The sequence below is a fragment of the Lissotriton helveticus genome, chromosome 1_1 (genome assembly GCF_964261635.1).
Source record: "Lissotriton helveticus chromosome 1_1, aLisHel1.1, whole genome shotgun sequence".
NCBI lineage: Eukaryota > Metazoa > Chordata > Amphibia > Caudata > Salamandridae > Lissotriton > Lissotriton helveticus.
The window spans coordinates 49,805,644-49,813,728 of record NC_136057.1 but is presented as its reverse complement, the minus strand read 5'-3'; positions in this window follow the sequence as shown (position 1 = coordinate 49,813,728).

Genomic DNA, 8,085 nt, shown 5'->3' with positions numbered 1-8,085 from the left:
GAGAAGGTGTGCGTGTCGCCGTAGACAAGCAGAAAAAATGGCCCACTCTGTTAGATTCACTAACAGCACGGCAAGGAAATGCATCTTTGAAAAACAAACAGTCACTCAACAGTACCTCTATGAAAGTCCCAAGTCCCTGCGCCAAGCTGAAATGTTAATGTGCCACAAAACCACAAGATGGCACTGTTGATCGGTTTTGAAAATATCCAAAGTTGCTCCAAATAAACTCCGAATGGGTTCAGAGTTCTGCCAAGGAAAGGTTTGCATGAAGAAATGTTGTCGTTATCGTTCCGGTTGTAATGGTCATCTCTATGGTAACAAAGATGGTGGCAAGTTCAAGAACGTATATGCCGGGTGGTTACCGGCTTCAGCGTGCTCTCAAACATGAACAAAAAACAGGACGTCACAAAAGCTTTGCCAGCTGTGCTGCAAGGAGTGGTGAGTAACGTGTGATAGCGCAAGCTGATTACATTTGAATATTTGAACGTTACGCAAAGAGCACAGCCACATGACAGTTGCTTAACGAAAAAACCTCACCAGTGCTTAAATGTAAAAGAAAACCACACATCTCTTCCTCAAAGTGCGATGAAACGTGGGATACTTCAGAGCATTTAATTACGTGTTATTCCTTTGCTTCTCACTCCTCTCCGCTTCCCTCTGCCACATCGCACTTCATTAGCACAGTTCCAGTTTAAACACGAGCAGGCAACTTTGCCGTTTATTTTTTTAAGACAGCCAAGACCTCCAACACTGCTGCTATATTTCCCCGATCCTGAAACTCCAAATCCCTCGGGCTTCACAGTAGATAGTCATTCATCAAGACTAAATTAACATTGTGTGAGCAGGGTGTTAATTTCCGCTCCGTTTGCAGAAACAGAGCACAGCTCTCAGACAATAAATCTGCTTTCAGTTTTCACACGCCGGGCAGTATACTGTTACAAAAATAAACTGCGGTCAAAAATTCACGAGCATTACATTAGTAAGCATTTTGAAATGGCTTTGTTGATTTATAGGCTGTTAACCAAACATGTAAAGTGAAGAGAAGAGTCGTGGTCCAGGAGCAGGTATAAGGTGAGTTTATTCAGGAAGCACAGCAGTATAAGTATCAACCATCCTGCCTCAGCAACCGCCAGGATCAGAATGCAGAACATGGAATCATACAGGTAAGGGAATACAGAATACATGCTGGCATAACACTCTAAGCTTAGAAGACAATGTGATAACATTAAGATGAGAGGCACAACATATCTCCTCCCCTTAAAGAGAAAAAAAAACACTAAAAAAAAACAAGAAAGAAAGAAAAGAGAAAGGACAACAAAAGAAGAGAAGAAAGAGAAGAGAGAAGAAAAGAACAGAGAATAAGAAAAATCAATATCTAACAAATTCATCAAATTTCTTAGGAACACGATGAGTTCTTCCATAAGAAGTGCGACCCAAACTAGAGGCCGCTCCTTGTGAAGACCCTGGAACAGAAGAAAACTTCTTAGAACAAGTGGGTGTCACAGGGGAAGAGTCTGGCAACTGAAAGGTGCCCTGAGAAGGATCTGAAGCAACTTGGGAACCCCCGAGAAGAGAGTCACCCCTCAAGGACACATCCCTGGATGATTGCTCAACCACTCCCCCATCAGAAACCTCCTTCTTGGCGTACAAGGCAATCCTGCGGAAATTCCAATTTTGTCCGTTCTCTAGCACAACATGCCATTTATGTACTTCCTTAACCCTCATGGGATCGGAAAACTTATTCATGCCAAACTCTCTACGGCCCAACTTGATTTTGACCAAGTCGCCCACTTCAACTCTACCCACCTTTCCAGGAACTACCTTAGAAGCAACATTTCCTTCCCATAGCCACTGCGGGACTAGCTTGGTTCTGGGAGTTCTGCCACGCATGCATTCAAACGGGACCAAATCAGTAACTCCATGGGCTGTGGTATTGTAAGACCACACCATATCCTCCACCGCCCTGCGTACATCCTTTTGACCTTGCACCGACAACTGTATAGTACCCTTAATCAATCGATTCATCCGTTCCACCAAACCATTACCCTGGGGGTTGTAAAGGGAAGTGCAAATGTGTTTAATTCCATGATTGGCTAAGAAGGAATGCATAGAGGACGACGTGAGTTGGGTGCCATTATCTGTAACAAGGATTTTCGGAAAACTTTCCTTAAAAAATAGAGACCTTAATTGCTTTATAACAGCATCAGTGGTGATATTCCTCATAAATTCTACACACAACCACCGAGAGGATACATCAACGAGAACTAAAGCAAACCTACAATCAGCAGGTAAGGAATCCATGGGACCAATGAAATCTAAACATAACTTATCCCAAGGCATGACGCAAGAGCTGACAATGGAGCCCTGTGAAGGAGAGGAGATCTTCAACCTCTTTTCACTCTCTTTACACAGAAGACAAGACTCAACCCACCTACGCACATCATCGTCAACTCCAGGCCACCAAAAGTTTTTTTTAATCCTCTTAAGAGTCATGTTTTGCCCGAGATGTCCCTCATGAGCTAAACAAAAAACTTTCCTCCTAAGAGAGGACGGTGGAACAAACCTCTCACCACGCAACACCAAATCATCGGAAACACCCAAACTCAACTCTTCTTGTAATTTGACAAAGGAACGCAGAGAAGGCTTAACATTCCCTTCCCTTCTCCATCCCAAACGGATAGCATCAACCAACTCACCAAAATCAGCATCCTCTAAGACGGCTTGATGCCATTCTTCTCTAGAGATAGAGTGAAACTCAGAAGAACAAACATCCTCAAAGGCAGCAATTAAACAGACACTCTCATCCTCCAAATCCTCACCAACATACTCCGAAAAAACAGGAAGGCGTGATAAGCAGTCCGCTTGTGTGTTCCTCCAACCAGATATGTGCTCTAATCTATAAGTATAGTCCTGTAACTTGGCAGCAAACTTCATCAGGCGGGGAGAACCATTATTAGCCCCACCTGGTGACAGGATTTTGAGGAGGGGCTTATGGTCAGTTCTTAGACAAAACACCATACCCCACAGATAGGTGCGAAAGTGCGAAACACCCCATACAGCGGCTAGAGCCTCTCGCTCGATGACAGCGTAGTTACGCTCAGAGGAATTGAGGCAGCGAGAAGCAAACGCCACAGTCTTCTCACTTCCCCCGCACCTCTGAGACAATACAGCACCAATACCATATGCACTTGCATCAACTGTAACATAAGTATCTCTACCTGGTTCAAAAGTTGTCAAAATGCCCGCATTGATAATATCACTTTTAACCAGTTCAAAAGCTTGAGACTGTTGAGTTCCCCACTCGAAATGCACACCTTTCCTAAGTAATGTTCGTAAAGGTTCAGTTTTATGTGAGAAATTAGGAACAAATTTGGAGTAGTACTCCACTAAACCAAGAAACGACTTGAGTTGGTCTTTGTCAGTAGGAATAGGGGCACACTTGATTGCTTTTAGAAGATCTTCCTTTGGCTTAACACCATTCTGTGAAATAGTGTACCCCAAGTAGTCAATTTCGGTTAACAAGAACTGACATTTGTCTTTTCTCAAAGTAAGACCAGCAGTTGATAAAATTTGTAAAACTTTTGACAAATTACAATTGTGTTCGAGCTCATCTATGCCTGTAATCAAGATGTCATCTTGGAAGAAGTGGACATGCTTTAAGTCTTTGAAAAGGGAATGCATCATGCGTTGAAAAACGCTTGCCGCAGAGGCTAGGCCAAAAGGCAACCTTTTAAATTGAAACACCCCTTCAATGGTAACAAAAGCAGTAAACTTTTTGGAGTCAGGGTGTAACACAACTTGATGATAGGCGGACCTTAGGTCTAATTTACTAAAGAATTTAACCTTGTCCATTAACAGAACCATTTCTGAAATGTTGGGCAAAGGAAATTTGTCAACTATAATGTTCTGGTTAAGAGAACGAAGGTCAACACAAAAACGGAGCTTACCGTCCTTTTTCTGTGTGACTACAACTGGCGAAAGCCACTCAGAAGCTTCCACCGGTTCGATTATGTCTTGCTTTTGCATGTCATCAAGCATTTCCTTTACTTCCTTCCTAACAGCAATGGGAATTCTTCTTAAAGCATGTCTAACTGGGGAAGCATTTTCCTTAACCTTAATTTCATGTAAGTAACCTTTCAATTTACCCAAAGTAGGACGGAAAACGTCAGTAAATTTAGAAAGGACATTTTCAACATTGTAGAAATCATCGACTGCAAGTACCACGTCATCAGATCTTTGGTCAAGAATAATATGTAAATCATACTGTTGTAACCACCCAAGAATTGCTGGGCCTTCTTCAGAAATGAAAACCTTGCCCAAAGCAGATCTCCCTTTAAATTGAAAAGAAGTATCCATGACTCCCTTCAATTTAATTACTTTTCGTGTATAACCTTTCGGCATAAAATCACTGTGTAAGAGTGGTACAGATGGCCAATGCTCCTTATACATACTGTAAGGTATAATAGAAAACATTGAGCCTGGATCAACCATGAGAGTAACAGGAACATCGTTGAGGATAAAAGAAGCTCTTGGCCTCTGTAAGACAAACTGAGTATTGTCATCATCAGCGTCACCGTCCACACATAAGAACATTTCTTGAGAAGAAGCATCATCTTCAACAAAATTAACTCTATTAAATGCAGGTGATTTGCACACTTTTGCTAATATTCGCCAAAATGAAGAGAAGAGTCGTGGTCCAGGAGCAGGTATAAGGTGAGTTTATTCAGGAAGCACAGCAGTATAAGTATCAACCATCCTGCCTCAGCAACCGCCAGGATCAGAATGCAGAACATGGAATCATAAAACTTTGTCCCAGTCCTGAGGCGGAAGCCGGGAGCTGGAGGTACTCTGCTGCTTTTAAAAATTTGTATTTTGTGTGGTGTCACTTTAAAATTGCTTTTTACTCAAAGCACAACGTAGCGCTCGCGCACAGCTGATCTCCCTGGCTGCATTGCGCCCTTCATCGCTCTTTACCTGCAGCCGCCATAGCCACCGGCGTGCGCGCAGACTCCGCCCCTTTCTCAGGCCACGCCCCTGACCACTACTTAAACCGCTGACCACAGCGGCAACGTGTAAAACTTTGTCCCAGTCCTGAGGCGGAAGCCGGGAGCTGGAGGTACTCTGCTGCTTTTAAAAATTGTATTTTGTGTGGTGTCACTTTAAAATTGCTTTTTACTCAAAGCACAACGTAGCGCTCGCGCACAGCTGATCTCCCTGGCTGCATCGCGCCCTTCATCGCTCTTTACCTGCAGCCGCCATAGCCACCGGCGTGCGCGCAGACTCCGCCCCTTTCTCAGGCCACGCCCCTGACCACTACTTAAACCGCTGACCACAGCGGCAACGTGTAAAACTTTGTCCCAGTCCTGAGGCGGAAGCCGGGAGCTGGAGGTACTCTGCTGCTTTTAAAAATTGTATTTTGTGTGGTGTCACTTTAAAATTGCTTTTTACTCAAAGCACAACGTAGCGCTCGCGCACAGCTGATCTCCCTGGCTGCATCGCGCCCTTCATCGCTCTTTACCTGCAGCCGCCATAGCCACCGGCGTGCGCGCAGACTCCGCCCCTTTCTCAGGCCACGCCCCCGCCTTCTAACATAAATGTGTATGCATAGGACGCGCAGCGGACGAGCGCAGCGGGAGCGCCGTTTGCGCGCCGAAGGCGCGCCTAAGGCAAGCCCGTCTGCGCCCCTCCGCGCCAAGACCGCGCCAGGCGCAGGAACCCCTGCCCAACATCCTCCAACCATCAGGTATGCTCCCAACAACCTCCTTAAACTTCGAGGCAGATCTGACTGCCCCTGCAAGCTTGATCTTTCTAAAGTTTTCGGCTCCAACAGTTGCAACAAATGTCGTTGGACACTCAACTTCGTCACCAAGCAGACAACATCCCCCAAACGACCTCACTTTTCAGGAGGTCTGATAAACGCCAGGTCGATGTGCAAACATAGTCAGGATATCCACGATCTCATCATCGACCATGACCTGGACTGTCTCATGATCACCGAAACATGGCTCACTGAAGACAGTAACCCTGACATAGCCATCGCCCTCCCCCCAGGCTACTCCTTTCACAGACAGGACAGACAGAAAGGTAGAGGAGGAGGCGTTGCTTTCATCCTGAGGAACTCCTTTAGCTGTCACACCTTCTGCCTCGACCCCCTCACTGATGTAGAGGGATTAGGTTTCTCCATTAAACTTAGTCACACCCTCTCTTTCTCAGGTGGTCTGATCTACCGCCCACCCGGCAATGCCACGAAATTCCTTGGCGCCCTTAATGACGCACTCAGACACTTCCTACTCCGCTACCCACATTTCACCCTCCTGGGCGACTTTAACCTGCATCTCGAAACACCCGTTGACCCCTTCACCAGAAATTTTCAGCAGACACTGGATATCTTCAATCTGCAACAAAGCGTCAAGCTGCCTACTCACTCCATTGGCCACACCCTCGATGGTGTCTGTTCCAATTTCCCGTCCATCTCCACTTTGTCTCCCATTCCCCAAATCTGGACTGATCACAGTCTGATCCCTTTCCATATCCTCAACGATCCCCCTCTGAAATGCAAAAAACCAACTCACCAACACATTCACCCCATCAACTGGAAAACAGTCCAGAAAAATCTTACTTCTCATCCCTTGTCCTCTACCAATGCCCCCTCTCCCTCTGGTAGCATCGATCAAGATGCAGTCTCTCTCAACAACTGGCTCTCTCAAGAAATCTCCAAACGATGCCCACCTAACAAAAAAGCCAACACCCTAAAAAAAACGAAAATTAAAGCCCCTTGGTATACGCCTGACCTAACAGCCGCACACCTACTCTGCAGGAAAGCAGAACGTAAATGGCGTAGATCCTACGACAATGACGATCGTAACAACTACATCCTACAGAGGAAAAATTATCTCTCAACCATTAAATCAGCAAAAAGAACTTACTATGTGAACGCCATCAAAGAGGCCAATCAAAAACAACAAACCCTCTTTTCCATAGTAAAATCCTTCACTAAACCAAAAGCACTTCAACCAGAAATCCCCCCTTCCCAAGAACTGTGTGGCAAGATCTCTGACTACTTTGAGGAAAAAATCAGTTCTATCCACAAAAACTTCCCCCCCCCCCTCCGGTGTACTCAATCTTGGAGCTAGACCAATCTCGCCCGACCGCTAATAGTCTCAAACACTTTACCCAGGTGACCCTGACCCAGACCAGAGAAGCGATCCTTTCATGCAAATCTGGCTCACCTTCTGACCCTTGTCCCCCCAAGATCCTCCACACCATCATTGATGAAATCAACCCCATCATTAATGAAATAGTCAACCTCTCCCTCAAAACTGGCTCTGTTCCTCTCACTTGGAAAAAGGGTGTGGTTAAACCTCTTATGAAAAAGGCAAACAAACCCCCCTCTGATTTAACCAACCTTCGTCCCATCACCCTGCTACCTGCGCTAGGCAAAATAACAGAACAATTAGTCCACAAGGAGCTCAAGTCCTTTCTTGATGCTCACAACCTACTCCACCCCCAGCAATCCGGTTTCCGGTCCAAACATTCTACCGAGACCGCCCTGATCGAGCTGACCGATACCATCAAAGGTCTCCAAGATCAAAGGAAGAAGGCCATTCTGATCCTTCTTGACCTCACGGCGGCTTTCGATACTATTTCCCACTCCATTCTGCTAAACAGGCTTATGGACATCGGCATAACTAACTCGGCCCTTGCCTGGATCAGTTCCTTCCTCAGTGACAGGTTTCAAACTGTTTCACTGGGCCCTTTCCAATCGAAAGAGAAAAAGATCTTCTGTGGAGTTCCTCAGGGCTCCATTCTTAGTCCCCTCCTTTTTAATATATATCTCATCCCCCTGCTTACTCTTATAGAATCGTTCGGCATAACTGTCACGTCTTATGCTGATGATACTCAGCTTGTCATCCCTCTCGACGACGATTCTAACACGGCCGAACTTAATCTCAAGCACTGCCTTACAGCGGTCTTTCAATGGATGGACGCCAACCACCTCCGCTGCAACTCCAATAAAACCGAGATCTTGCCCATCGGAAAGAATGCTTCTTTCAGTCCAGCCCTGTGGTGGCCTGACAACTCTGC